We start from the raw sequence: 12,174 nt of genomic DNA on the forward strand, positions 1-12,174 counted from the left end.
CTCATCCTGAGTGAAATGAGCCAGAAAGACAAAGACAAATACCATATGATATCACTTATAACTGGAATCTAATATCCAGCACAAATGAACATCTCCTCAGAAAAGAAAATCATGGACTTGGAGAAGAGACTTGTGGCTGCCTGATGGGACGGGGAGGGAGTGGGAGGGATCGGGAGCTTGGGCTTATCAGACACAACTTAGAATAGATTTATAAGGAGATCCTACTGAATAGCATTGAGAACTATGTCTAGATACTCATGTTGCAACAGAAGAAAGGGTGGGGGAAAAAACTGTAACTGCAATGTATACATCTAAGGATGACCTGACCCCCTTGTTGTACAGTGGGAAAATAATAAAAAAAAGAAAAAAAAAATCCGCCCTGTCAGAGAACTTAGGGACACGGGGAAATGCTCAAGATAATTTTGATGTGAAGGGTAGATTAAGACACAATTGTATGAGGGGCCCACAATTTGCTTAACAACATGTACCTTCTGGAGTTCCCATTTGTGACCCCAGTGGTAACAAACCAAGCTAGTATCTGTGAGGATATGGGTTCGATCCCTGGCCTCCCTCAGTGGGATAAGGATCCAGCGTTGCTGTGAGCTCTGGTGTAGGTCCCAGATGCAGCTTTGGTCCTGTATTTCACAGGCCACGGCTGTGGCTCCAAGAAAACAAAACAATAAAGGCTAAACACTAATGGACTTGGTCCTGGCCTTAGTGTGGTTGGGGTCATTTCCAAATCGCCTGTGGGGCTTTCACAAATGACAAGTGCTCCCCTTTCCACCCCAGGAAAGCACCCCATCACTGACCTTGGTGTCCCCACGTGTCAATCACTGCATTAGAGGAATTCCCTGAAAAGAAGGAACCAGACTCAAAAACTCATCATTACCACTGTTACATAAGAGTGTTCCAGAAGGACACATATAAAAGAGAATATTTCTCAGTCATAAAATGAACGAAAAAACGACATTTGCAGCAATTTAGATGAAGCTATAGAAGATCACACTAAGCGAATCAAAGACAAAAATTTTGCCTTTATGTGGGCTCTAATTACAAGAGGATATGAAGTTGCTAAATTGCTAAAAAGTTTCTACACCTAAAAAAAGCTCACTTCCACTCCAGCAGAAATTTCAATTACGCAGCTGGATACGAACTACACACAAATCCACCTCTTTTCTAGGTACAACTGCACAAGATCTAGTATATGTATAAATGCATGGAGTCCTCGAGCAAGATTCTGTTTGGAAGTTACACTGTAGAAATCTTTATGTAATTTCACCAAGATGATGTCTATGATGTTCATTGCAATATATATATGTACCTTTTTTTTTTTTTTTTGTCTTTTGTCTTTTGTCTTGTTGTTGTTGTTGCTATTTCTTGGGCCGCTCCCGCGGCATATGGAGGTTCCCAGGCTAGGGGTTGAATCGGAGCCGTAGCCACCGGCCTACGTACGCCAGAGCCACAGCAACGCGGGATCCGAGCCGCGTCTGCAACCTACACCACAGCTCACGGCAACGCCGGATCGTTGACCCACTGAGCAAGGGCAGGGACCGAACCCGCAACCTCATGGTTCCTAGTCGGATTCGGTAACCACTGCGCCACGACGGGAACTCCTATATGTACATTTTTTAGCACAGCAAACAAAACTAAAACAGAAGAGAAGAACTTGGGGCAAGCAAAGTCTCTCAACAGGGATCCAACTACTAGGTACCTGTAGAAATAAAGAGGCTCAAAGAGAGATCAACAAAGCAGCAATCAAGCAGCACAACCACCGCCTAGGTTCACACTCAAAGAGCAGAAATCTTGACTTACTACTGAAAGAATGCCTGCACCCTGATCCTTGATCTCCCCTGCCCAGGAACTCAGGTCCCTGAGCCAATGGTAGAGGGAGATGATGGCTAACTTTTTTCTTTCTGTGTATTTCTCGGGGTCCTTTCAGTTTTCTATCATGAGCATGGGTTAATTTTTTTTAAATTAATTTATTTTTTTTTAATTTTCCCACTGTACAGCAAGGGGGTCAGGTTATCCTTACATGTATACATTACAATTACATTTTTCCCCCACCCTTTTTTCTGTTGCAACATGAGTATCTAGACATAGTTCTCAATGCTATTCAGTAGGATCTCCTTGTAAATCTATTCTAAGTTGTGTCTGATAAGCCCAAGCTCCCGATCCCTCCCACTCCCTCCCCGTCCCATCAGGCAGCCACAAGTCTCTTCTCCAAGTCCATGATTTTCTTTTCTGAGGAGATGTTCATTTGTGCTGGATATTAGATTCCAGTTATAAGTGATATCATATGGTATTTGTCTTTGTCTTTCTGGCTCATTTCACTCAGGATGAGATTCTCTAGTTCCATCCATGTTGCTGCAAATGGCATTATGTCATTCTTTTTTATGGCTGAGTAGTATTCCATTGTGTATATATACCACCTCTTCCGAATCCAATCATCTGTCGATGGACATTTGGGCTGTTTCCATGTCTTGGCTATTGTGAATAGTGCTGCAATGAACATGCGGGTGCACGTGTCTCTTTTAAGTAGAGTTTTGTCCGGATAGATGCCCAAGAGTGGGATTGCAGGGTCATATGGAAGTTCTATGTATAGATTTCTGAGGTATCTCCAAACTGTTCTCCAAAGTGGCTGTACCAGTTTACATTCCCACCAACGGTGCAGGAGGGTTCCCTTTTCTCCACAGCCCCTCCAGCACTTGTTATTTGTGGATTTATTAATGATGGCCATTCTGACTGGTGTGAGGTGGTATCTCATGGTAGTTTTGATTTGCATTTCTCTTATAATCAGCGATGTTGAGCATTTTTTCATGTGTTTGTTGGCCATCTGTATATCTTCCTTGGAGAAATGTCTATTCAGGTCTTTTGCCCATTTTTCCATTGATTGATTGGCTTTTTTGCTGTTGAGTTGTATAAGTTGCTTGCATATTCTAGAGATTAAGCCCTTGTCAGTTGCATCATTTGAAACTGTTTTCTCCCATTCTGTAAGTTGTCTTTTTGTTTTCTTTTTGGTTTCCTTTGCTGTGCAAAAGCTTTTCAGTTTGATGAGGTCCCATGGGTTTATTTTTGCTCTAGTTTCTATTGCTTTGGGAGACTGACCTGAGAAAATATTCATGATGTTGATGTCAGAGAGTGTTTTGCCTGTTTTCTTCTAGGAGTTTGATGGTGTCCTGTCGTATATTTAAGTCTTTCAGCCATTTTGAGTTTATTTTTGTGCGTGGTGTGAGGGTGTGTTCTAGTTTCACTGCTTTGCATGTTGCTGTAGCATGGGTTTATTTTTAATGCAGTTGTGTACTATCAACACGGAAAGAACCGCCTGGATTCCAGAAATTCCTCTCCATGCAGACGCATTCTTCTACTTCTCCACACGAGGGCAGCAGAAGCTCAGTCAATACTGGGAACAATGGCAAGGTCCTGGGTCTGAAATCCAAGGCTGCTGGTCAGAGGTTGATTTGGACATGCTGCTCGCAGAAATTACTCATTAGTTTGTTTCTTTGCTGGATTAATGAATAGGCACTCATTATAAAATCTGCTCTAGAGGAGAAAAGACAAGTCTCATATAATCAGGGACAATCCAGCATTTATCTTCCTATTTACACATGGGCTGAAAAGAGGAAGCTACATGGTTTTAAGCAAAGTGTGTGCCCCTCAGACAATTGTGTCTTAATTGATCTTTCACATCCAATGTCTCTTGAGCATTTCCTGTTTCCTTCATTTCTCTGAGAGGGGGCTTTTTGTTCATTTCATTGTCTCTTCAGGGCCCCACTCAGCACATGTGGAAATTTCCAGTATAGTGGGTCAAATCAGAGCTACACATGCAGGCCTCCACCACAGCCACACCAACTCCACATTCCAGCCGTGTCTAAAACCTACATCACAGCTCAAGGCAATGCCGGATCCTCACCCCACTGAGGGGTCCAGGGATTGAACCTGTGTCCTCATGCATACTAGTCGGGATTGTTCACCACTGAGCCACAATGGAAATCTAGCGTGTATTATTTATTTTTTTCTTTTTAGGGCCATACCCACGGCATATTGACCTTCCAAGGCTAGGGGTGGAATCAGAGCTGGAGCTGCCAGCCTACACCATAGCCTCAGCAATGCTGAATCCGATCCTCATCTACCAACTACGCCCTAGTTGTGGCAACACCAGATCCTAAACCCACTGAGCGAGCACAGAGATTCAACCCGTTTCCTCAGAGACGCTGTGTGGGGGTCTTTATCCACTGAGCCACAGTGGGAACTTCCTTAGTTGTTCATGAATATAATTAGAATTTCTCTGTGATGTCCCATTAGAAGGATATAAAGTGGGTAAGTGTACATATTCTCTAAGTGGGTCCCCCCACCACCATGCTTTGTCCCACTTGTAACCCAGTGATAAGTTCAGTGGGCATGTCTTTCACTGACATCTCTGCACATCCCTCTGCTCCCTTCCTTGAAATATATTGAGCAAAGGATATCCCTGGAGTTTCACCTTGTATGTAAAATCGAGTCCTCGGGGATGGCTAGGTGACAGACAGAAGCCCCATGGGAAACTGGCCCCATCTGAGCAGGCCAGTTTCTGACAAATGAGGAGTGATCTTACCCGGTCCATCCTACCTGACTCATGGTACTGTGTGTACCCAAGACTCAAGTGGAAGGAGGTCATTCCCCGTGAGTGAGGGTGTCTCTGCTAATGCGTTCCTCGTCCGTGGTCTTTCACAAATCAATCCCCCCCTGTGGGTGCCCCTTCTGCGAACACCTGCATGTGCACATTGCCACTGTTTCAGAAATGGCATTAACTCCAGGTGAGATGGGTTAGGTACCATATCTGGGCGACAAGAGAAAGGGATTAGGGGGCATGTCTGAAACGCTCACAAAGATCTGAAAAGTGGACTCGGGATCCATGTCTTTTTATTTCAGAATTAAAAAAGCTGAGAGTCGAAGCGGAGCCCAGAGGAAGAAACGAAACCCAAAGTCGTTCCCTGATCAAGAGGAGAAGGGCCACTGCCACGGCATTAGTGACCTAGCAACTGGGAACGCTGGAGGTGCGGAGAATGGGCAGGAGAACGTGGTATCAGCGGAAGGCTGAGGACAGGACCTGGGACTCAAAGGCCAGGTTCACAGTGTGGCTGAGAACTCAGCTCTGTCCACACTGAGGAGCCAGGCACTGAGAGGAGAAGATGTCAGACAGGGGACCTGAGATCCATGGCAGGTGTTCCTTGCCAAGCGGGCCTTCCTTCACCCCAGACGCTCCTTCCTCTGGAGATAGGTTAGTAGAAGCTCTGCCTTCTTTGTTCTCTATGTGTTTTGTTGAGGTGGTTAAATAGACAACGTTCATCATTTTACCTTTTTAAACACACTGCTCAGTGGCATTAAACATGCATGATGTCGCCCAATGGGCAACATCATCCATCTCCCTAAAGGGAAACCTTTGTCTCAGATGAACCCTAACTACCCATGCCACCCTCTCTCGGGCCCTGGTAACACTAACTACCCATGCCTCCCTCCCCACTGAACACTAACTACCCCTCCCTCCCTCCTCCAGGCCTTGGGCTAAGTGTCCATTCCTCCCTCCCTGGGCTATGAATCTGACCCCTCGAGGTTCTGAATATAAGTGGGAGCATATGCTATTTGTCTCTCTCTGTAATGGGCTTATTTCCCTCAGCAGAGCTAGTCTTTAAGGCTCATCCCTACTGCAGCCTGGGACAGAATCTCCTTCCATTCTAAGACTGAAAAGTACTCCACTCAACGGAGAGACCACACTTTGTCTGTCCCTTCATCCATGGATGGAGATTTGGGTGCTTCCATATCTCCCTCTCAGGAATCAGGCTGATATGAGCATGGTTGCACAAGTGCCTGTTTTATTCCCTGCCTTTCCTGTTGTGTAGAAACAGGCAGAAGTGAAATTGCTGGATCATTCAGTAATTCTAGGTTTTTTGAGGAATGGTCGTTCTTCACGGTGGCTGTACCAGTTTCCAGTCCCACCAGCAAAGCTCCAGGGTCCTGGTTGCTCCACATCCATTGGCCAACACTTGCTATTTCCTGTTTTGATTTCTTTTGTCTTATATTAGCCAGCCTCTTGAGTTTCAGTTGTATTTTGTTGGGTCTAAGATCTTTTTCGCCAGGTCGAGTGAAAAGAAAACAGAAGACTCTGACACAGATACTGAAGATAAGGAGACCAACGCAACCGTCCATGTAACTTGAACTCAACCTGTAAAACACAGTCCTTTGTTTTCCTCACACTTGACTTTTCATTCTATGGCTATTGAGCTACTTCCCTGGGCCAGGCCTGGGCTCCTCTCACATCTGCTAAGGGTCATGGTGAATGAATTACTTTCCTGACCACAACACACAAGTATATTTACACACCAGAATCTGCCCTCCATTGCTTCACTTGAATGAAGTCTTTTTTCTTCTTTCAAAAAATCAGGCCCATGACCAATATCTACTGAAAGGCCAAATATCCATAAAAGAAACAATCCGAGGTTGTCAATAAAATGTTGAGCAAAAGAAGCCAGTCACACTCAGATGCCTACTGTGTGATTCCTGTCTTCAACAGCAGGCAGAGGTGAACTCTGTTTGGGCTGCATTCTGAGCTGGAAAAGTCTCCAGACTAATAAGGAAGAGGTGATACTATGTCTCCTCAGCCGAGCCCTGGCTGTGTGGGTACTGACCCTGGGGTGACTGACTGAGCGCTCTACTTAGATTAGGGGCTGTTTTCTATCAGTATGTGGTTCTTCATGATACAAATAGGTTTCCAAACTCACAACTCCTCTCAGCATATAGACCCCCACCGCCCAGTCCTTTTCATGTCCCTGATTACGTTATACAGACAAGTTCTTATAACAGACTGTACTAGATAGATTGTGATCATCTTCCTTCTGGTCACATTTTGCATTTCATCACCAACTAGGATGGCCATCATCAAAAAGACTAAAAATATCCAAACGTTGGACAAGATATGGAGAACCTGGGAGGGTCACCCATTGCTGGTGGGAATGTAAAATGGTGCAGCCACGCAGGGAAACAGTTTCGAGCTTTCTCAAAAGTTCAACTTCCACTTGCCATACGATCCACTCATCCCTGCCCTGGGTGTCCACATGCGAGACATGAGAACATGGGCCCAGCCAACGTTTTATTAAAGTCTGTTTATAGCAGCATTGTTCACAACAGCCAAAACTTGGAACCAATCCAAATGTCCAAACACTGAGGAATGAATCACCCACCGGTGGTCCAGCCATACAACTGAATGCTCCTCTGCAGACACAGCAACAAAGCACTCACATGCTCCGAAACGGATGGACCTTGAGAAGAGCCAGACACAACACACTACACTGTGGACGCTGCCATTACATTGTGAATGTTGGCACAGAGCTCCCTTGTGTGGAATGAGCATAAATGATGGTCACCAAGCCCTCTGGGGGGACTGGCAGTTGTTTCCCCATTTTTCCATAGTCCCCGCAGTGCTGACCCTCTCTGTGACTAAATGTTTATGGCCAGTCTCGATGAGATGTGTGCACAAATGCCCCAAAGTGGAACTGCCTGTTTGAAGGTCTTTGCACGTTAAGGCTTCAGTCCATAATGCCAGCTGGCCCCTCACATCTTTGCGTGGTCTGGGCCCCCACCCCCACCCCCGCAGAGGTCTCTTTCCCCAGGTAACAGCCCTTCCCTCCAGCATAGCTTCTCTCTCTGAGCAAAGCACCTCTCTCTCTGAGCATAGCGCTTCACTCTCAACAAAGGGCCTCCCTCTCAGGATAGTGCTTTCCCCCCTACTCGTACCCCCAGCATGGGGCTTGCCTCCCAGCATAGCACCTCCCCTGCAGCTGAGAACCTCCCTCTCAGCAGAGCACTGCTCACCCCAGAGGTCTGTTCCAGGCACCAGGGGCCCAGTCTCCTGATGGATGCCCTGTGTTCCTTTGCAGTTCCCCAGGGAGCGCGGCCACCATGCCCTTGTTCAATGGAAGCCCTAAACGCCAGCTGGCAGGGTCATGGTGGCCACCATCGGATGGATCCTCGGCACCAGGTCCATGGGCCTGGTGGAGTGGCGAGTGTGGTATGTCAACAACACCTCGCTCTTACCCTCTGTCCTAGCCTGCGTGGGAATGTGGAGAGCCTGCCCCTTCCATCACCTCAATAGCATCAACAGAGCCAGCGGATGCCACCATCACAACCACCACGATACTTACATCCCACTTGATATCCGTGTTGCCCAAAACTTCCTGCTAGTCTCAGCATTCTAGGGCTTTTCGGCAAAGCTGCCATCGTCTTTGCGCTTAGGAATGTGTACCTGAGAAGAGTGCAGAAGAACACCTGTAATCCATTTGCTGTTGCAGGAATGCTGAACATAGCTGCTGGTGCCTGGATCCTAGCTGCTGTCGTCTGGAACCACCAGTCTGTCAAGGACGCGCCACCTTCCTTGCCACCTTCTTTCAATGTACCCTTCAAGCTGGACTCCCAGGAAGTCAGCGGGGCTGCTCTCGTGGCCTGTCTGGGTTCCTTTGCACTCTTGGTTGGTGGGCTAGTTGTCCTCTCTTATAAATTCCCACTAGAGAGCTGAGTGCACCCCGCAGCTTCAGACACAGAAAATTCCTCACTGCATTGGCTTTCCAAACCCCACATTACCAGGCTTCATAGGAAGGATTACATCAGGATGCTGTGTCACTGACTTGGAAGGACTCTAGGCCACGCCAAAGGTAATTTGGCCCCATAATGGCTGTTACCCTCTGTGGCTGCGTTGGAGTCACTCGTTGACTAGTCGAATATACAAAATCCCATTAAAAATCTTACCTACTTGCCAGCGGGTCTTTTTGGATCTGCATTTTAATGACTGTCAAATAAATCGTCCATATTCTCAACCTCGTGTGGACAGAGGTTTCAGAGAGTCTCACGTCTCCCTCTTAAAATTCTGCTAAAAACACCCAACCTTCTTTCCTACAGCCTGGTGATCACCTGTATCATGTCAGACTGTCCAAGATGTGCACAGGGAGAAGAGTACATGCAACCACTCCCCCATTTTACTACCAGACTCAAAAGGTAGCAAGATTCTGCCACACTAGCTTTATCTCTCCCTTCCCCTGTTTGGTTTTTTATTTATTTATTTATATTTTAGGGCCACACCTACAACATATGGAAGTTCCCATGCTAGGGGTCCAATCAGACCTGCAGTTGCCAGCCTACACCAGAGCCTGTAGCAACCCCGGATCCTTAACCTATGGGTTGAGGCCAGGGATCGAACCCGAATGCTAACGGACACTATACTGGGTGCTTTACCTGCTCAGCCACACTGGGAACTCCTTTCCCTCTTGGAACCTCTTTTTCTTTTCCCACCCGATTTTAAAGCAAACCCCAGGCATCAGGCTCCCTGATATCCCCCAATAGTGATTCAATATTACTAACAAATGGGCATTTCCTCACAGAGCCATATTCTACCTGAAAAACATTAAGAATCATTCCTGTGATCAAATACTTAGAAATGTTTAATGCCTCAAAAATAACTCTGTGCTTCTGGTTTTTTTTTTCCCCCACACAAGGCACTCACACTGCCTCTCAGGTCTTCATGTAAAGCACTCTGCCTACTACACGCTCCCTGCCCGCTAAGAAAAGGACTCTGACTTGAAAGTGGCTCAACTGTCCTTGCATTAAAGGTGTTCCTTCTCCAGGCTTCACTTTCCTTAAGGGCCGAGAGCGAGCAGCAAGGGGAGTGCTTTATAGTCTACGTCAGCTCTTTGAGAGTATGTCAGAGGTGGCGCCCTGTACTTCATCCTGAGTGCATGCCACCAGGCAGCACACATGATGAGTCCTTTATTCATGATGCTAAGATGGATAAATGGAGCATGAGAGAATAGCTGGACCCCATGTTTTATTCTAGAAGTTTTCAGATGCATTCCAAAGTCAGTGATTATCTCAGCTTTCAGAACTGTCAATATTTTAAGGTAACCACATTATCGCAGCAAAAAATTTCCACAAGTTCCTATTGCATTCAAATACCTAGTCAGTGTTCAAATTTCCCTAATTGTCTCATCAATGTTTTTCACCAAACTTGGAGGTTCCTACATATTCACAGTGTTTCACTTCATTGAACTCACTGTTCCTTTTATGATCGATTGTGCCCTCCCAGGCAACAGAGCCATAGGGACTCCTGTCCCCTGATACACTCTTGGTAGTCAGATTGTTTTTTAATGCACCCTTATCCCAGAAAATCTTAACCTACTGTTTACCTCAACTCTTCACTTAATAAAATTCATTCGATGAACATCATTTTCCTGAAGAGGAAAGTCATAGAGAAAATGACCTACCAATACAATTAACACCTACATCTGTCAAATGCTAGATGTTGAGATGAAAGCGTATTTACTCTACATCTAACTACCTTTTATACCAGTGGTGCTGACCACTTGGAAATGCTCCCCAGTCTAGTTCCCATATATACAAACTTTTGCACAGGTTCAGAACTGTCTTCATCTACACATGGATCTCATTTTCAAAAGAAATGACAATTTCCAAAAATGGATTTGCCGTTTCATGAACATGCTCATAATTCTCCGTTTATTTTTTAAACAAGTTAACTGCACTAGGTAAATACATACCTAGACTTTAAATAAGTACAGATATAACCTGCTTAGGATCATTTCATTAAAGAGGTGGTAGGGATAGGTTCTGCTTTTAAATTTAAGAAAAAAATGCATGTTTAATAAAATGAAATCATGGTTAAAAGTCATTTTCCTTTCAAGAAACATGACTAGACAGCATGTTAATATTGGAAAGGTAGATAACCAAGAAGGCCCTACTGGACAGCACAGGGACCTATACTCAGTAGTCTGTAATAGCTGACAAGGGAGAAGAATCTGAAAAACGTATGTACTAGACAGATAGATAGATAGACAGAAAGACAATCTCCGAATCTCTTTGCTGTACACCTGAAACCAACACAACATTGTCAGTCAACTCTATACTTCCATTGCTAAAAAAAAATTTAAGACTTTCAAAAGGGGAGTTCCTGTCATGGATCAGCAAAAACAAATCTGACTATTCCCATGACGACACAGGTTCCATCCCTGGCCTCACTCAGTGGGTTACGGATGCGGCATTGCCGTGAGTGGTGGTGTAGGTCACAGATGTGACTCTGATCCCACGATGCTGTGGCTGTGGTGTAGGCAGGTGGCTGCAGCACCCATTGTACCCCTAGCCTGGGAACCTCCATATGCAGCGGGTGCGGCCCTAAAAGAAAAGACAAAGAAAGAAAGAAAGAAAGAAAGAAAGAAAGAAAGAAAGAAAGAAAGAAAGGAAGAAGGAAAGAAGGAAAGAAGGAAGGAAGGAAGGAAGGAAGGAAGGAAAGAAAGAAAGAAAGAAAGAAAGAAAGAAAGAAAGAAAGAAAGATTTCAAAGGGAATGATTTTACTGCAGAAAAACTATCTTGGGAGCAAAGCAAATTCTACACTCAGGAAGATCATGTAGCCATTATAGTGTCCAGAATCCTAAGACATGAAGCCTGTCAAGGGCCGGCAATCGGTTGGCATGTATGTTTCTTGAACCTCTTCCACTTCTGAGAGCTTGCCGTCATTTTGCTGAAGCTCACGAGTGGCTGAAAAAGAACATGGTAGTGTTTGGATCTCACTTCTAACCTATCTTCAGTATTTTCTTTACTATGTTTGAAACTCCACACTGTTTATCTTTATAAGTTTTTTCCTAACTTTCCAATTCTCTGAGATTTATATATCAGCAAATTTTTGCCCACTGAAAATCCACGTGGTGACAGTGTGCTCAACATGCACTGGTTCTCTTCCTCTTCCTGGAATCCAGAATGGCTCTTTGGTAACCGATTCTCTGACCATGCCCATCCATTACGTAATGCTTCCTGGAGTTCCCTGGTGGCTCAGTGGGTTAAGGACCTGGTGTTGTCACTGCCAGGGTGCGACTTCAATCCCTGGCCCAAGAACTGATGCATGCAGTGGGGGTGGCAAAGAGAACACGCTTCCTATGACCCACAGTCAGTCTTATCTCCATGGCCTATGCAGCGGGAGTGGTGGGGGTTTCCCTTAGTCTTTTTTGTTTTGTTATCACAGATACTTTCACAAAAAATCATACTTTAATAACAATTTTTAAATATAATTCATAATTCATACACCGTAAAATGCACCCTCTCACATGTCCCAGTGGCTGAGTACATTCACATGGGTGTACAGCCATT

General features: G+C 45.2%; 1 pseudogene; it reads left to right on the top strand.

The window, feature by feature from the left end:
- The first annotated feature begins 7,976 nt into the window (after positions 1-7,976).
- Positions 7,977-8,545, top strand: LOC146394466 (claudin-34 pseudogene; annotated as a pseudogene).
- Positions 8,546-12,174: the final 3,629 nt, after the last annotated feature.

The sequence above is a fragment of the Sus scrofa genome, chromosome X (genome assembly GCF_054392235.1).
Source record: "Sus scrofa isolate SSC_HxYL_T2T_F1_AM1 chromosome X, Sscrofa_HxYL_maternal_Yorkshire_Landrace_v2.0, whole genome shotgun sequence".
Lineage (NCBI taxonomy): Eukaryota > Metazoa > Chordata > Mammalia > Artiodactyla > Suidae > Sus > Sus scrofa.